The sequence below is a fragment of the Marmota flaviventris genome, chromosome 14, assembly GCF_047511675.1.
Source record: "Marmota flaviventris isolate mMarFla1 chromosome 14, mMarFla1.hap1, whole genome shotgun sequence".
NCBI classification, from domain to species: domain Eukaryota; kingdom Metazoa; phylum Chordata; class Mammalia; order Rodentia; family Sciuridae; genus Marmota; species Marmota flaviventris.
The window spans coordinates 57,465,306-57,485,428 of NC_092511.1; the positions used below are offsets into that span (position 1 = coordinate 57,465,306).

The following is a 20,123-nucleotide window of genomic DNA, read 5'->3' on the forward strand; positions in this document are numbered from 1 at the left end:
TCTAGTCTTTCAGCTGGGCCACTGCTGAAAGCAACCATGAAATACCACACATTACTTGTAAATTATTACAGTGATCTTCAAAAGTTTTTTGCTGGCTTCACTAAATTAATTTTGTAATCCCTGTATTCTCTCATACATTTAAAGATGACATATAGAAATATTTATCAGAAGTCTAAATAATTTCAAAATTTGTAACTTAGTGCATTAATTTAATCAATTCCCACATCTTATGAATATTATCATTATTATAAAATTAAATTGTACCATTCTTTCAAATGTATGCAGTGGAAACTAAATACCACATATTTGATGCAATATAGATATTCAGCATCATCCATTTAAAAATATTTTAATTTTTCTTCAACAGCTAGACATTCGACATTGTTCCTTTTTCTTCTGGAACATGTATTTTTACTTCCTCCAAGATTTTATTCTAAGGAAATATGATTTTATACTCAAATTTTATCATTAATTATATCATAATTCTCTGTAATAAAATATGAATATTCATGTAAATTTAGATTTTCATTTTCTGTGAGTAGAAGTCTCTTAAAAATTTTTCTTTTAGAATGACTCATCATGGTAATTATTAGTTTTATACAGCTTATTAGAAAAATATGATGTAATACAAGTTTGAAAAATTGACGAAAAGCAAAAATATTTTGGAAATGCATTTCTTCATGAGATGTATGAGGCTTTAAGAATTTAGTTCATTCCATCAATTCTGTGCATCTTTTAAAATTTTTTTATAGATGTAAGTTGTTTAGTAGGTAGGGGGATGGAATTTAAAGAAGTTTTCTTTAACAAAATTACTTATTTCTTTGTACCCTTAAGATATAAGCGAAAATAAATTCAAAGGTTCTAGTCTCAAGAATTATTTTTAATAATACATCAAGTTTCACTTGATTGATGTTTTTACAGTCCTATCAAAAGGAAAAGAAAACTGCTGCTTGCAGAAATTTATTACCCAGTCACTGGAGCCATTCAATTCCTTAGTTTCTGGGAAATATATCAAAAAGGTATTACCAAGATTTAGCAAATGACTGCTATTATTTCCCTTTACAGTCTCTAGACAACTCTTTTAATCCAATATTCTCAGAAGGGATTAAGAAAATAGAAATAATATTAACTTCAAAGCACCTTTGCTAACACATTATTTCTTGGTCAAATGGTATTGTTATAATATGATTTATATGTATTTGTCAAAGCTGCAGAGATGCTGATTTTACTCGTTTAATTTATGAAAATGTCTGTCATATAATCTAGTTATAAAAGTTGGTAAAGTCAGTTCTTTTTGTCAAACCAACCAGAAAATCAGACTTACTTTTTGAAAAAAAAGTAGGATTTCATTTTCAATGTAAACATGTGTTCATATTTGTTTCAAGAAAATTATAGAGCCAGGCATCGAGGACATACCTATAATCCCAGCTGCTTGGGAGGCTAAGGTAGGAGGATTGCAAGTTTGAAGCCAAACTTGGGAGACCATGTCTCAAATTTAAAAAATTAAAAAGGAGTGGGGCTGTAGGTCAGCAGTAGAGTACTCCTAGGTTCAATCCCTAATACCATATTTTTCAAGGGGGGGGGGGGTTAAACAATTGAGAAGCATAAATTATAGAGAGCATCTGGTAACATTAGTAAAAGCAAGATTAAAACAATATAGCTTTAATGTAATTGGCTTTTCCATTTATGTTATAAAACAAGATGAAAAGATATGCTACTGTTTATTACTTATTTCAAAATAATGCACTGTGTCACCAAAGTTACAAGTAACTCATTTATTGATCAAGGAGTATGATAAAAGGCATTGGAGGCTTTTGTTATATATGAGGCATGTATCCAGTATTATTATTTGGTTTTCTAGAATAGTTAAATAAGAATCATGTGAAAATTAGAAACCGCCCCATTAATTTTTTTAGATATCATGTTCAAACTTCCCTTGTGTATTTGATAAAAGAGAAATATATAAACTGCTAAAAGCTAATTGACCTACCATCTAGAATATATTTTATTTTTTGCTTCTAATAGGAGATATAAAATACTAAACATTTAATTGGATGAAATAAGATGAAGATTTACTTAGCTAAAATAAATAGATCGTTACATGATTTATTAAGTAGATTTTAATTTAATGATCCACACTGAATTTTTAAAAAATTAAGTAACACTTTCATCAAAATTTATACCTATTAATCCCAGAAAACAACTGAAATTATAGCAGAATCAGTGTCACGAACTTCTCCTGCCTAAGGTTGAGGTGGTAGGGAGGTTTGGGAGGAAGTGGAAAGTGATGCTAATGGGTACAGGATTCCTTTTAGGGCCAATGAAAGTCCAAAATTGATTGTGGTGATGGTTGCACAACTCTAGAAATATACTAAAAACTACCGAATTGTACACTTTAAATATGTGAACTGTATACTATATATATATATACCTCAATAGGATATGTGGGGGGGGGGGGAGAAAAAGTTCCATAACTGTGTTATAGATAAGATTCTGTCTACTGTTGAGAGCCGCAGCCCAGTCAGAATGATGCCTGGCATTTGCCAGAGGGAAAGGTTGAAAGGTGATGCCAGCGAACCATTGAGATGATGATTTGAGTTAAGCTATATATAATTGCTGTGATGCTGGATTGATTGTATTGTATATTTGACCTTTACTGTCGGGCTATAGGGCGGCTCTTGCTGCCTTGGGCGCCCGCTACTTTGGAGTTCCCAGGGGGGTTCGGGGAGATTGGACGGAGCCCGGTGGAGGGAGTGTGGTCCCGTGTGGTGTGTGCAGTGCCGGTGAGAGTTGGGGAATAAAGAGTTGCTGTTTGAATCTCCAAGGCTTTGTGGTGGCTTGGTTATTTGTGCCCAGCCAGACTGCAGCAGTCTACTTTACAAAGTACTCCATCTTATCCTTAGAGAAATGTGCAGGATATTCTGTGATGTGATGTCTGGGGATGCTATGGCAACATTATATAAACTGCCTTCTCTTTTTATCCCTTAGTTTTCTCCTCTCCACATGGCATATTTATTCTTTTTTGTTTTATCAGTTTTCTATTAACCCAATGATGCAGATTAAAAAGTACCTGAAGACTCACTGCTCACAGGTCTATGGCAAGTGAGCAATTAATTCTTTTTCTCCTTCTCCTTCTCCTTCTCCTTCTCCTCCTCCTCCTTCTCCTTCTCCTTCTCCTTCTCCTCCTTCTTCCTTTTTTTTTTTTTTTTGGCTGTACTGAGGATTGAACCAAGGGCTCTTAGGCACATACTCTACTATTGAGCTATATCCCTAGCCCTTTTATGTTTTATTTTTGAGAAAGGGTATCTGTGAGTCACCCAGGCTGTCCTTGAACTTAGGATCCTCCTGTTTCAGCCTCCCCATATAGCAGGGATTACAAGCATGCACCTCTAATTGAGCTACTAATTATGATCTTGATTGGACTTGCTCATGCATTGGCAATCAATCTTGGTGGGGTTCTCTCATATGCTAGGGGATTACCAGATGATTTTGAACTAGGATAGTCTCTGCTTTTCTCCATGGGTCTCATATCTGTCTAGTGGGCTTGTTGGGGCAGGTTCTCTTGTGAAGCATAGATGCACAAGTGAGAAGCAGAAATGTACAGATGCTTTTAAAGGCCCTGCTATCTCACACCTGGTAACATTCCATTAACCAAAGCATGATCCATGGAGGAACCCACAGTCAAAATGGGCAGGAACTGCAAAGTTAGGAGCCAAAGAGCATGTAGTATTTATAAATTCATATTTATTTGTTTAATGAACTCTATATAATTTATTTTGTACTATAAATAAATTTATTTTGTACTATAAATTTATTTTGTACTATAAAGTAATTTTTTCTGTTGTTGTTTACTATTATAGAAGTATTAGAAATGAGTCATAAATATAGAAAAGCAAACTGAACATATGATATGATTATGTCTCTCACCTAGGGGTACTTTTTTTTTTTTTTTTCTGGTACTGTAAGGGTCCCGCGAAACGTCGGAGAAAGAGACCACCAAGTGACCACTCATGCAATTGGCAGAAGGGGATTTATTGAACCAGCATGCTGGGGCTCCGTGCCCACTCAAGAAGGGAAAGCAGCCCAGAGCCCCAAGCAGGGGCTGAGCACTGCTTAAGTACACTTTTTTGGGGAGGGCGGGGATTTTACATACATCACAGTCTCCTTTAACAAATCATTATACACCGCGGGAAAATCAAGCAACAACTCCTAAACGTGATTAGTTCATTCATTGGCGGGAACAAGTCAGGCGGGAGTGATAGGTCAGTTCTAAACGGGGTACACATTCAAACTGATTGGTTCAGGCCTAAAGGACTACGTGACCAGTTACACAGAGCCCTTCAGTTATTAAACAACCAAACAGCCAGGGGAAATGTTTACTGGGCGGTTCTAAGCATTGTCTTAACAGCTACAGAAATTTCAGGTAGCATAGAAAGCTAACAATACCTAATCCTTTACATTTTAACTCAGACTTTGCAGCTTAGAAACTTCACAATACCCGGTCTTTTACCCTTTAACTTTTACGCTTTAACTTCAATTTCTTTTACCCTTACAGTACTGGTGATTGAACCCAAGGGTGCTTAACCACTGAGCCACATCCCCAGCACTTTTTTATATTTGATTCAGAGACAGGGTCTCACTGAATTGCTTAGGGCCTTACCAAGTTGCTGAGGCTGGCTTTGAACTCAAAAACCTCCTGCCTCAGCTTCCTGAGTCACTGGGATTATAGGCATGAGCCACCACACCTGGGTTGTGCCCCTCCCTCCCGGGTCTTGAACTCAAGAACCTACACATGCTAGATAAGCACTCTACCACTGAGCCACATCCCTAGCCTTTTTATTTTATTTTAAGACAGGGTCTCACTAAGTTGCCCCTGCTGGTCTTGAATGTGTGATCCTCCTGCCTCAGCCTCCCAAGGATTACAGGTGTGCCCCATTGCACACAGAGTGATAATCAGGGTTGGTGTATATTCTTCTAGCTCTCTGTCTCTCCCCTCACACACACGTATAATGAGAAAAAAAATAATTTAAAGCAATAATTTGATCTTAATTAAAACTCACATCTCAATTAAAACTCACCTTCTGCTCATGGTGAATGTCTCCAGGGGCCCTCTTCTTACACTGTATATAACCTCTACCTATTAAATGAGATACTTGTGCTTCTACAGCAGGCTTGTCTTCTACTTTTTACGTGACCAGTGATTTTACCACATGTCCTGTGGAATGGTAAATTTGGACACAGTTTCATATTCATTATAAATTTTCTTAAGAAATTAAAAGTAAGTATTTATTTATTTGCAGTGCTGAGGATTGAATCCAGGGATGCTCTACCACAGAGATATATCTATATCCCTAACCCTCCCCCTTCTTATTTTGAAACAGGGGTCTCACTAAGTTGCCAGGACTGGTCTCAAATTTGAGATCCTCCTGCCTCAGCCTCCTGATTACAGCTGTAATTCAGGCATGCATCTGCCTTGATATTTATTTTTTAATTGAATACATATTTTCTTTTTTTTTCCTTTGTGGTCATTTTTGTCAAAGAGTTTATTATACAATATAAAAGTATAACCAAATAATATCATGAATAAATAATTATATATTTTCACTTTATAATAGATGTTTTATAATAACAAATATTCAGTCTACTTTTTGTATACCCTATTGCAGGACTGTTCACCCTTTATTTCCTACACATAGTGCTTATAATCTAACCTAGGCTTTCCCATGTTCCCCACTGACCTTGTTGGCTGGTGGGCCTGGCCCTACTATCTTGAATGCTAAATAGCTATCAAAGCAGCTAAATCTAATAACTTTCCCACCACCAATCAAGATCATAAAAAACTGACAAACCTTGCCTTGTTTTATCAGAAAGCATCTGGTGTGCTTTCTTTGAAAAGGAATTAATAGCTGCCTTACCTCTGGAAAAGGTTAGGGGAAAAAATTCAGGTTACTGCTTTTTATATTCTAGACTTATCTACGCCTCATTGTGAAAACTTTTTGCTACACTGTGTCTCCCACACTAAGGCCAGAGTAGAAGCTAAAGGACAAAGTGCAAGAATATTGTAATGCAATTGTTAATGATAATAGGTAGCTATAAAAATCACTAAGGAGTTATATGCTAAGATGGATGGTGACTAGACCATAGTAAACCTGAGACATTGTCATCCTAACAATAAAGTTATAGTTATCAAAAGGAATGTGGTTTCAACCCGGGGTAGATAGATAGACCACAAACAGAAAAGAGAAACTATAGATAAATGGAAATTTGATGTGTGATAGGTCTATGGTGAAAAGAGTAAATGGTACTGGGACATTTGGCTATCTAAATGGAAAAAAAATGAAGGTGGACCTTATGCCTTATGCCAATTATAAAAATCAATGCAGAATGAACCTAAATGTGAAAGGCAAATGTTTTAAATATTTAGAAAAAAGAGGAATACATAGAATATGTGGTGTTAATGACTTTTGGATGAGGAAGGATTCCTTAAATGAGACAACAGAAAAGCACAAAGCTTAAAAAAAAATCTGATGAACTTGTGATTATATTAAAATTAATAATTTTTGTTCTTAGAAAGACATGATTGGGCTAAAGGTATAGTGCAGTGGTAGAGCACCTGCCTAGTACACATGAAACCCTGGGCTCAATTCCCAGCACCAAAAAAAAAAAAAAAAAAAGACACCATAAAGTAAGTCAAAAGCCAATCCACTATCTCAACTAAAATACCTGTAACTCAAGTAACAGGAAAGTTTACCATCTGGGATATGTAAAGAACTCCTACAAAGCAATAAGAAAATGCACAGTAGAAAAGTACAAAAAAAGATAAAATGTTTCATAGGAATAAACAAATACATAGATTGTCTAAATACACAAAAATATGATTGATTTTATTATCATCAGCAAAATGCAACACTGAACCACACAAGGCATTCTATCACAGCTAAAGTGTCCAAAAGTATTGAGTGCTGACAAAGATATGAAGCAGCTAGAACTCCCGATTCCTTGTGGCCAAAAGTGTAAATCATAACTGCTTTAAGTTGGATATTTTCTGTTAAAGGTGCACAAACCCTGTAACTCAGTGATGCAATTGTTAGATGCATACATCATAGAGACTGTGCATTTGTATTATGATATATGTGGGGAAAATTTTTTAAAGCATTGCTTTAATAGCAAACAAACAGAAACAATTAGAAGTAACCCATTGTTTATAAATTGAAGATAAACTATCTGAATATTCATGAACTATAGTTACATGGATCAGTAATTATTAAATATGAAACATACTGCTAACATACACAGGAATGAATGACCACATGAGGAGGAAAAAAAAATGGGGCCACCTGCAATCCAGGCAGAGAGAATCCAGAAGGAACTTGCTCGGCTGACATCTTAATCTTGGACATCTAGCCTCCAGAATTGTGAGAAAACAAATGTCTGTTGCTTCAGGGAAAATAAAACAAAACCAGACCTAGTGAGTGGGAAAAAAAGAAAGAAAGAAATGTACAGTATAAGTTTTTATGACATTGACATATACATCTCATAAACAGCAAAACCAAACTATTTTTGTAGATACTTACATGTGTAACAATAGCATAATAACATACTTGTGAATAATAATAAACACCACATTCAAAGTTACAGTTATATTCTCTGAGTATGGCGATGCACACTTGTGATCCCAGCAACTCCGAAGTCTGAGGCAGGAGAATTGCAAGTTCAAGGCCAACCTAAGCAATTTCGAAAGGCTCTCAGCAACTTTAGTGAGCCCCTATCTCAAAATAAAAAATAAAAGGAATGGGGATGTAACTCAGTGGTAAAATGCCCCTGGGTTCAATCCCTAGTACAAAAAAGAAAGGAAGGAAGGAAGGAAGGAAGGAAGGAAGGAAGGAAGGAAGGAAGGAAGGAAGGAAGGAAGGAGAATTACGGTTAATCACAGGAAGAGAAGGAAGGAAACAAACAGGTTTGGTAAGAGAATAGTATATGGTCTCAGTGATATCACTTTATTCATTTTTCAAAATCAAACAGTTTATTAAGATTTGATGAAACTGATATGGATATATGGGACTTGATGTATTTTTTTCTTTCTATATAGTCAGTTGATATGCATAACCAACTTTTTTTTCAAAGAATATATATATATATATTAATTACTGACCTGTTGCCTCCCTCAGTAGGAACTGACTTCTGCACTACCTTCCTTATTTGGTCTCTAGGCCTAGTGCCAAACAGGACTCTAGGCTTGGAGAGTCCCTCTGGGATTCTGCCTCTCTGCAGACATTGGGGGAGACATGAGACTGTACTGAATCTGTCCCACCTTGTTCCTTTCCCTGCACAGTCCCCTGGCATAGCCAGTGGGGCTTTAGGATGAAGAATTTAGGGGAATGCAGAGCAGGTCCCTCCCCATACTCCTAGTTGGCTTCCTACTGTGTTTCTTATCCCTCTGCCACTTCTGTGTGACCTTAGTGTACACTGTGCCTGGCACAAAGGAGGTGTCCAAGATGCCTTTGTTGACTTGATCCAAGCCATTATCAGCTCTTGAGTGGGCTACTGGGAGGACGTAAAATAGCTGCACAGGGAAGAGGTGTTTGCCAGCGTCTGTCAGGTCCCCACCTCTGCCAGCATTCTAGCTGCCAGACCCTGGGAAATGTGGCTCATTTGCAAGGGGCTGATAGCAGGTATTCAGGATTTTTAGGACTTGAGCTTAATTTCAAATAATTTCACTCTTGTGAGAAATGGATTCTGCTGTTGTTTCCTGCCATCTAAACATTTCAAACTAAATTCTTACATCCACCCACCCCCCCCCATATAAAACTTTCTTATTCAGAAAGTCTTCTGAGCTACTGGCAAAGGTACCATCTCAGGGTTTTCTATTTTTATCCTGTGTGTAATCAATGGGAACATACTGTGACTAAGTGGAGAATTATGAATTGATAAAAGCAAACTATGAACATTTGCTTTTGTTCCTGAGCAAACTAACAAAGGAACATGTACCTAATATATAGAAGTATAGTGGTCATTTTATAGGTCAGTCTTTCTGCAAAAGTACTCAGTGATTTCTGTGTTTGTTTACAGGAAATAAAAAATATGCTTTCAAGATTCAAATTGGTTAGGCTGTGGAAAAGTTTTTATAATAGAAGATTTTCTAGAAATATTGAAAGATAAGATACTATCAGCCCTTTCTCTGTGATTTGTTAACCCATTTTGATACCTATTCTCTACATTTCCCTTACAACAAAAAGTAGTCTGTTGCTCCCAGTTACTTGATAGGCTGAGGCAAGAAGATCAATTGAGCCCAAGAGTTCAAGGTCAGCCTGGACAACAGAGCAAGCCTCTGACTCAAAATCAAAATCATCATCATTATCATCTGTTCTCCAACATGTGATAGCATTATTTTTTAAAATCTCCTTTCAAATTGCACCACTCTACGTATAGGAAGGCATTTTTACTTTCTGTTTTCTCCTTGACAGTCTAATTATACACAAAACTTTTTGTTGTTGTTTTGTTTTTGGCACCAGGGATTGAATCCAGGGACACTTTACAACTGAGCTACCCCCTACTCCTTTTAATTTTTTTTTAAATTTTTTTAGTTGTAGTTGGACACAATATATTTATTTTATTATTTTTATGTGGTGCTGAGGATCGAACCCAGAGCCTCACATGTGCGAGGCAAGCACTATACCGCCGAGCCACAACTCCAGCCCTAATTTTTTTTTTTTTAGAGATGCAGGATCTAAGTTGCTGAGGGTCTAAGTTGTTGAAGGTCTTACCAAACTGCTGAGTCTCACCTTAAACTTGTGATCCTCCAGCCTCAGGCTCCTAAGTTTCTGAGATTACAGACATGTGCCACCATGTCCAGCTAGTATTCTTTTATGTAATCGGCTCACTACAATTAGTTTTGTATTCTCCATTTCACTTAGGAGTACAATGTAACTTCAAAATAAAGAGGTACATGAGTCTCATGACTATACAGTAGTGCCAACAATGCTCTATCACACATATAGTCATATAAAGATAAATGAAAATTTCTATATTTTAAATGGATTACTCTGCATTTTATTGTTCATGAATGTCACCTTCATTTTTAAAAATTCTAGCTTTTTAACTTTGGTTCTTTCAAACCAGACAAGGAACCAACTAAATAGAAATTAATTTAGAATGTTAGACTGAACAAAATTTAACACAGAGCAGGAAGTAGAATGGTGGGTACCAGAGCCTGAAGGGTAGGGGGAATTCGGAGTTATGGTTTAACAGAAGTTGGAGAAGATGAAAAAGTCCTAGGGATAGATGGTGGTGATTCACATGGTGAAAGAACTCAATGCTACTGAACTAGACACTTAAACAGGGTTAAAATGGTAAATTTTATGTTATATATATTTTAACCATAAAAAAAGTTTTGAAAAGTTAATTACTAAATAATAATGATATTTGCTGCCTCAAAGTTGTTTTGAAATGTGACAAATGTAAGTAATAGAATGTATTAATGTTAAGATGCATTGTCTAGAGTAGTGGGCTCAGAAACAAGTGAATAAAAGAATTTCTTCTTAAAAGTAAATTAAAAATAAAACTTGCCCTGGCATGATTCTGTCCTGGGCATCTGTTCTCTGGGGGTAGAAGTCCTTATTTCCATCCATCTTTTCCCTCACCTAAGTACACGTCACTACCCTATGGAAGATTCAATGGACTAGACATGAACTCTCTGAGGCTCCCAAAATATCTTTTCAGATGTGAGCAAAAGACTGACAAATATTATCACTTAAGGTGGATAGCAATAAAAATGAGTACCAGTTATCATTAAGAATGGTCAGGTTGGTTTACACACACACACAAAAATGAATTACACATTGTTGAAAGAGAGGCCATGAATTATGAAGGCAGTCCAACTAAAGTAATACTGGCAACCTTTAAAACATCCCTTAGGGGCTCTGAAATGACATGGTCTTAAGGTTGAAGTGTAATTGTTAGCCTGTGCATGTTATTGGTCCGATTTAGCTGTAGAGGAAAATGCAGAGTCAGAAGATGAAGAGGAGGAGGATCTAAAACTTAAGTATATCTGCAAAGCCATTTTCCCCTGGAAGTGGTAGCTAGTATCCATGGAAGAAAGGAAAGCTTGCTGCTGCTGAAGATGATGAGGAGAAAAAGGAGGAAGAGGAGGACAGGTATTCTGATGAGAAAACTGAAGAAAAATCTCCCTTAAATAAATTTATACAAGATACTCCAGCCAAAAAAAAGCACAAAAATCAAACCAGGATGGAAAAAAAATTAAAATCATCAATACCAAGGCCAAAAGGTTAAGAATCCTAAAATACCAAAAAGATCCAGTTCTGTAGAAGACATTAAAGCAAAAATGTAAACAAGTAACCCTGGATGCTACTGGTAAATAAAGCCCAAACATGCGGAGAAAGGAAAAGGAGAGACAAGTACTATCTATACTGAGCACCATCAACAATCCAGGCTGTTTAATCTCAAGCCCCTGTCCTAATTTGCCACCCACACCCCATTCCAGGCTGGGAACAATCCCCCCTGATTTCCAAAGGCACTTTATTTGAACTGCTGTGATACAGTGAACCTTACATACTGCCTTCCATTACCTGTGACTTTAACCATGTTTTAATCACCTCTTAGCTTCCTTACTACAAGGGATAGATGGTGGTGCTCAATAAATATTTGAATGAATAAAAAAATTAAACTTAACAGAACCAGTTTAACAAATTGTGGAAAATGAAGAAAATATATATATATATATATATATATATATAATTTTTTTAAGAAAAAAAATATATATATCCATCCCCCAGTGCTGGTACCTTGTGCATGCTAGACAAGTGGCCTACCACTGAGCTGTATCTCCAGTATTTATATCTTATGTTTTAAACTATGTTATTAAAAATTCTTCATAAATAAAAATTTAAATGTCTCCAGAGTATTCTATCTTATGATTACACCAAAATTTGCTTAATCAATCCTCTACTGTTGAACATTGTCAGGGCCCAGAGCATGATGCCTCAAAATATGGCACATTGACATGCTAAGTTTTGTTTTGTTGATTGCTGTTTTTTGAGGCAGAGTCTTGCTTTATCACCCAGGCTTGGCTCAAACTCCTAGGCTCAAGAAATCCTCCCAACTCAGTCCCCAGAGTAGCTTTGACTACTGGCACAACACCATACCCAGCTGGCAAGCCAAGTACTTAGAAGGAGAGTAGAAAGGCCTTAGAAGCAAGAAATTCTCACTAATTTTGTGTCCTCCTCTCTCCTTCCCCCGGTATTCGCCCAAAGGACGTCATAGAAACTAGAATTCTTCTTCCTCAAGGCAGTTAGAAACTAGACTTCTTCTCCTTCCAAAGAAAGCCATAAACCTAGAAATGTCACTGTGATTTTTCCCCCTTCTCCCTTGAGGACATCCATGTGACAGGTGTCACATCCTACGCCTCAAGGAAGGAGCATGACATAGAGAGGTTAAGAAAAACTCGGGCAGACTGGCCTTGCGTGTTCATTCCCAGTCTATTTACCATTAGATCATACCCTTTTGTCCAATCAAGTCTCTACATAACTGTCCATTCTTCATTGAACCAAAGCATAAAAATACAATTCTCCCTAGGTCTTTAGGTCTTCATTTCTGAAGACTCTATGTCAGGTAAAACTTTGATTTAATAAATAGTTTTCCTTTCCTTTTTTTTTTTTTTTTTAGTTGTAGCTGGACACAATACCTTTATTTTATTTATTTATTTTTATGTAGTGCTGAGGAAGGAAACCTGCATCTTGCATGTGGTAGGCAAGTGCTCTACTGCTGAGCCACAACCCTAGCCCCTGCTTTTCTGTTGTTAACCTGCCTTTTTTTCTAGGAATATCTGCCATGGGCCTTGAGTGAAGAAAAAGCATGACATCTTTTTAGCCAATAACATTTAGGCCATTTATAATTTTTGTTATAAATAAATTTTGTTATAAATAATGTTGTGATTTTCTTCTTTATGTATAAAGGCTTTGTCCGCTTATGAGATTATTATTTTGGGATAAAGTTACAGAGTTCTGGAAATAGAATTACTAGGTCAAATGATAAATATTTTGCCTGGCACTGTGGCATGTGCCTGTAGCCTCAGATACTCAAGAGGCTGAGGCAGGAAGATCACTTGAGCTCAGGAGTTTGAGTCCACCCTGGGCAGCATAGAGAGACCTCGTCTCAAGAAAAAAAAAAAAAGAAAGAAAAGAAAAGAAAAAATATATAAATACTTTTGGACTCTTGGATTATGTTAAGGCATTACAAATTATTCTTTCAACAGAAATATGTTACCACCACTGAGTAAAAATAAGATGTAATATTCATTAGGCACTTAGTTTTTACTAAGTATGAGGTAATTTAATATGGATTATTATTTGATATGTATTAGCTCAACGTTAAAATCTTTCATACTATTCAAAAAGCTATTTTTGAATTTCATTTTTTTAGTTAATGATATTGAGCTATATTATATTTTTAAACCATTTGAATTATTTATAAACCATTAGTTGACTATTTTTAAATTGTGAGTTACTATCCTTTTCTGTTTCTATGAGCTCTTTATATATTCATATTTTAAACCTTCGTCACATCAGCTACAACTATTTTATAAGTTGTTTATTGTTTTTAAATTTTCTACATCACATTTTACACTTATCTATTGTCAAATCTATTGAGTTTTACTTTGTGATTCATTCTTGATTTTTAAAACAGTTAATTTTTAATCGCTTCTCGGCCTTTTGGCTAAGATCAAGTGTAAAACAGTTAATTTTATTTAATGGCTTGGTATAATCATGAAGATACATCTTACACGTGTATAAAACCTCTCTCTTTGCATACACTATTTCGAGCTTTTGCATCTGAACAACTAAACCAGATGCCTGTGCAAATCAGTTACTTTACATAACTTGATATTCTTTACATAACATTTCTTTCGAAGCTTAAAATTTCTTTCTCAACAACCTATATTTCCATCCATATGGGATTAACTTAGTATATGGAACAACAAAATAAAATGAAAAATTACAGAGTCCTTAAAAGGCACACTATATACTTGGTAATATTTGAAGTGATTAGTGGCAATATTGAAGAAGAAGGAGAAATACAATACAGCAAATAAAGAACAAGGCACTTGTGTAAAATTAAACATACATACATATAAGAAAATGTCCAGAGTTCTTACCAAAATTCTGTCAGTATTTATTTCTGGGTCAGGAAACTTCAGGTTATCATTATGATCTTCTTTGTCCTTTTCTGATTTGTTTTGATAATTTGCAATAAACATATCATTTTTTTTTTTACTAAAACAACAAAGTTATTTTTTAAAGCAAAGGTTTTACACATACACAGGGACAATAATATTTGTCTATATTTTTTCTTGTGTTTTGATTAAATGTTTACACACAGAGAAAGCCACAAATAACATTTTCCTTAGCATTTGAACAATGTCCAAGAGATATACACGCTTCTACCTTTGGGTTAAACATACATGCATTTGTCAAGAAATATATTTTCTAAGAAACATGGGCCTGCTATATACTGGACACTAACTCCAAGTGAGAAAAATTCTTAGGTGAGCTGTTCTGATCTGCAAACCTTCCCCCTGCATGACTTTCTGCATGGTGTCATTCAGCCCTCTTCCTGCATCTGGGACTCTTTCCAGTGGCTACATGTGGGAGCTTCCCGTTTTTGTTCTGAGTGATGTTTACTGGAAATGGAGGTCCACTAATAAGATCTCAGCTCAGATAGCTTTGTAGGGACAGGAAGAATGATTATGAGATGGATTTGGCTAACAACCTTTACTTTCTCCTTTATTATTATCTTGTTTTCATAGGTTGACTTTGCTTTGTTTTAAAATTACCTCCCATAAGAAACCTAGGAGGAATGGTATGGGCCACCCTCTTGTTCCTCTCTGCCATTCCTTACCAAGACCCTCATTCTCCTCTTTGCCTTACCAACACCCCCTTCTTCCCCATGCCTCCAACCAGACCTGCACATTCACGCACCTACTACAGACAGTAGATGGATACAGCCAAGAACCCGTAGACAGGATAGCTGGGTATTATACTGCTCTGTTCTCTTGGACTTGGAAGGAAAAATATTTGAATGTGAACAAAAGAAGCAAGGGGATTTGTCCAAAACTTCACAGCTGCTTATGGCAGAACAAAGTGGAAAATGTAGTTTTCATATCTCCTCACTCAGGGCCTCGGGGTTGAAACTGATAAGCATCCTTAGCATTTTTCTGAAACTGTGCATAAAGGCAACTTACAGAGTTCCAGGTAAAAGAATGCCATGTAATGAGAAGTTGTCTTGTGTTAAAGGTCAGCTAAGTAAAATCAAAGAGAAAACCTCCTAAATATATTGAGTCCTTCAATTTTTTTGTGGATCTCCTTGGTTGTGATTGTGTGATCTCTGAAGTATTGTACAGTTTTGTCAAAAGTTTCAGATGAAAATTTCTCAAAATTAATTAAAATTTCTTTAAATTGATTGAAATTTTAAAGACTATTCTATACCATGCTACACTTCAGGAGGTAAAGAACTTGTCACAAATTCAAACAGGTATGTGGCCTCACAGCTCCTGGGAAGTCAGGTATCTCTTATTAAATATCTGTCCCACCATCAAGTTGTCAATACTTGTGCAGAATCTCCCTGGGACGCAGTTGTATCAGAAAGCTAAAGCACTGAATAAGTTCAAGTAATTCTGAGGCTGCACAATTGTGTTGTGGGTGTCATTTGGTGTTCCATTCTAGTGTGAGGAATAACATCAAATAAAGGATATTAGCTGCAGTTTGGGGCCACTAAAGATGATAGACATAGAGAAAACAGCTCTTCAATTCTCTTTGGCTTCTTACTTTCAGGACAAAAACATTTCTCCTCCATGTAAAATGAGTAGGATGAAGAGAAATAGAGAAAGGGAATGAATTTGTTTGAAAAGAAAAAGGGAAAGAAAGAAATAAAAGAAACCCAAAATGCAGTAATAGAATGTGAGAATCCAGAGCTGTTCCAAGTGAGGTCAAGCCCCTAGCTTTGAGGAATAACGTCTTATGGTCCTGGGAAACGTTGGGGGTCACCAAACAATCACCATTGATGTTTGGGACATCATTGAAAATAGAAGGGATACCAGAAGGCTGGTGGCATGAAATATTTGGATTTTCAGAAAAAGAAGGAGGGCAAAGTCTGAATTTTTGTAGATAATTATCTATAACCTCAGGGGCAACATTGTAGAATGGTGACTTAGGGATTAGTTTCAGGCACAAGGTGAAGTAATGAGTAAGATCCAGGTGAGTTCACTAAGAACCAGCCAGGGCTAATTTTTCTCCTCTTTTTCTTTTCTAAACATGTTTTAGTTGTAGGTGGACATAATACGTTCATTTTATTTTTTTATTTTATTTTATTTTATTTTTTTAAAGAAAGAGTGAGAGAGAGATTGAGAGAGAGAGAGAGAGAGAGAGAGAGAGAGAGAGAGAGAGAGAGAGAGAGAATTTTTTTTAATATTTATTTTTTAGTTTTCGGCGGACACAACATCCTTGTTTGTATGTGGTGCTGAGGATCGAACCCGGGCCGCACTCATGCCAGGCGAGCGCGCTACCGCTTGAGCCACATCCCCAGCCCTATTTTTTTATTTTTTTATGTGATGCTGAGGATCAAACCCAGTGCCTCACAAGTGCTAGGTGAGCACTCTACCACTGAGCCATAACCCAGCCCTCTCTTCTTTTTGACATGACAACCAGCTCAGGAGCTCAGGGAATAGACATACATCTAGAAAATTTTGTCATCAGTTTAAATATTTTTTACCAAAACTTTTCATGATACTCTCTTGGACAAGATGGAGAAATAGGAACTAAATTCTGGCACCCTGGATGAATTAGTAACCAGTGAGTGCACAGGTGCTGTCTAATGAGTTGATGACAAACTTCAAGCGATATATAATAGTGAATCACAGGGTGTTGTCTTTTATCTGCCCCTTGTAAATTCTGTAAGAACAAATACACAGGTGTGCTCATCACATTTATAGGTAATCTCAAGCTGGAGGTGTGAGGAACACCTGGAAAACAGAATGAAAATCAGTGAGTTGAATTTAAAAAGATAAAAATTTTAAAATGATTAATATGAGGTTTAAGGAGCTAAATACACCAGTAAGAAAAGATTACTGTTTAGGCTGGGATGAAATTTAAGCAGTTCCTAAGAGTCTTAGACTATTTGTGTCAGATGTACAATGTGGTTGTAAAAAAAAAAAAATTAGGCTGTATGCTGTGGCATGGGGTGAGAGTCCAATAACTGGCTCTGGGGTGGGAGTTGGGGCTTGATTTATAGCACTTGTTAATTTCTGTAGTGTAAATACTCCCATCACAGCCAGTTTCAAGCTACCAACTCCATGCCACTGAATGCAGAGTTTAGAAGAGATGTGCAATAGCATAACATGTGGTCTTTTCACCCCACAGACACGATAGGCGTGGATAACTTCAAGAGATAATAAAATGCAGTAAATTAGGAAAGGATGAGCTTTAAGTATTTATTACCTTCATTTTTAATATATCTAATTGTATGTTTTTGAAACTTAACTTTCAATTAAGGCTGCATTTAATAACTGGCTTCAAAGTTTTTGTTTTGTTTTGTTGGCCCTGGAGCTCCAACCTACAGCCTTACACATGAAAAGCAAGCACTCTACCTCTAATCTACACCACCAACCCAGGCAGGAAATTCTTGAAAATTTAACATTGGCTCTTGCAAGCGTGTATGCATAGGCTCCCACCCACCATCCTGCCCGCATAACCAGAAATGCGGTAACTGATACAAGGGAAGTGGTAGCCTTGCTGTTCTCTGCAACTGTCAGGCCCCACCCAGATCTCTTGACTCCAGGACAGTAACTTAAAGTGAAACTGTTCTGAGATTGGAGCAGAGCAGCCAGATGACTGGGAACCAGGCACAAGTGCTGGAAAATTGGACAGGGCTGGGCTGTTTCAGCTGGGATGAGGGTGAGAAGGACAGGTGATTGCTTGTTTTCAAATATTTGAGGGGCTGTTGTTGTAGGAAGGTGTAGTTAGGGCTCTAATCTATGGGGAGAAAAAGATCCAGGGAAACAGATTTCTACTCAGTGTAAGAAAGAGATTGCTTACAGGCAATGCTATCAAAAATGGAATGGGATGAAGGTAATCTTGCAGAACACGGACAACAAAATTAAGGGACAGCTGAGAGGTGGTTCAAGCATCAGAAGAGAGAGTAGCATGGATAATCTTAAAGATCCCCCCAAGTCTGCTACTGAACGACACCCCATCCCTTTTTATATTTTTATTTTGAGACAAGATCTCACTGACTTGCCCATACTGGCCTCAAATTTGTAGTCCTCCTGCCTCGGTCTCCAAGCAGCAGGGGTTACAGGTGTGCATCACCACATCTGACCACAAAATGTGACTTAAAAAACAAAGATTTGGGGCTGAGACTGTGGCTCAGTGGTAGAGCGCTCACCTCCCACGTGCGAGACCCTGGGTTCGATCCTCAGCACCACATAAAGATAAATAAGTGAAATAAAGGTATTGTGTCCAACTACAATTAAAAAATAAATATTTAAAAAAAAAAGATTTGGGGCTGGGGCTGTAGCTCAGTGGCAGAGCACTTGTCTGGCATATGTGAAGCACTGGGCTCTATCCTTAGCACCACATAAAAAAATAAATAAATAAAATAAAGGCATTCTGTCCATCTATAGCTACAAAAAATTAAAACAAAACAAACAAACAAAACCAAAGATTTGTGGCATTGGAGATATAGTTTAGTGGCAGAGTGCTTTGCCTAGCATGCATCAAGCCCCCTGGGTTTAACCCCAGTACTGCAGGGGGAAAAGAGAAAAAGAAAGAAAGTGACCTATTCTTTCACTTAAAAAACATTAGTAGCAAGCATTTTCATTTAATGTTTCCTTCTTAGATAAGATAGTAGCAATCGCTAGACACTGTTTTGTTTTGTTTTTTTCCTATCTGGCTTTGTTTACATTAATCATATAGTCTAAGAATCACTCCATACATTTCTCATTCTTTTTTTAAATATATTTTTTAGTTGTTAATGGACCTTTATTGTATTTTATTTATACACAGTGCTGAGAATCGAACCCAGTGCTTATCACACATGTGAGGCAAGCACTCTACCACTGAGCTACAGCCCCAGCTCCTCTCATTCTTTTTTATATCTATATAGTACTCCACTGTGTGGACTGTACGTAGTGTTACTTGGATGTTGGACACATTTAACCAAATAAAAATTAAGAAATTAAATTTTAGGAGCTGGTGTTGGGGCTCAGTGGTAGAGTGCTTGCCTCCCACGGGTGAGGCACTGGGTTCAATCCTCAGCACCACATAAAAATAAATAAATAAAGATTTTTTTAAAAGAAATTAACTTTTAGCATGATCAGCTGAGATAAAAATCCAAGCAAATTTCAAAATGTGTCCTCGATTTTTCTCTCCTATCTATTTAGTGGCTCTGCTCTGCTTGTCTTGTTCCTGTACCCTTACCTCAGGGCACCCTCTCAATCCTGAGTAACTGTCCCTTACTTTTCAAAAAAAAAAATTTCTCAAGAATCTAAAATCAGCCTATTCTTTTTTAGGTGACAGTTCATGCAGAAGACTTTATTTTAAAATAATTCTTGCCAAAGCTACTAATGAGTCACTTCTTTTGGAGAACATGAGGCTTTGACCTCAAATTGCACATATATTAGGGTATCACCAGTTGGTTATTATTCATCATGTTTGAGTTTAGTACCATATTTTAGTGCTTTAGTACCATGTATAAAACAAAGCAATAATCAGAATTTATCCTGAGATCGCATTGGAAAGAATCATTCTGAACCAATAAATAACCATGGTGGAAGACCATACCTACATATGAGTTCTGGAGATGGAGGCTGTGGCAGCAGCTTTTCTTGCCTTTTAATATTCTTTTCATGAGTAATAGAAGTACAAAGTTTACACTTTGCCCAGGAGAACCACCCCGTACCTTCATCTTCCTGATACAGTCTTTGCACTGCAAAACAGATACACCACCACTGGATAAACATGGAGTTTACCCTGGAGACAGGGAAGGAAAGCAACTAGATTCAAAAGCATAGATTCCAAGTTGAAGTAGGAGAATCAGTAATCTGTCACTATGTT

General features: G+C 36.7%; 2 pseudogenes; both read left to right on the plus strand.

Annotated features, from left to right (window-relative positions):
* Nucleotides 1-10,490: 10,490 nt before the first annotated feature.
* LOC114091794 (nucleophosmin-like) lies at nucleotides 10,491-11,478 on the plus strand (annotated as a pseudogene).
* A 2,233-nt stretch (nucleotides 11,479-13,711) lies between these two features.
* LOC139701973 (U2 spliceosomal RNA) lies at nucleotides 13,712-13,832 on the plus strand (annotated as a pseudogene).
* The last annotated feature ends 6,291 nt before the right edge of the window (nucleotides 13,833-20,123 follow it).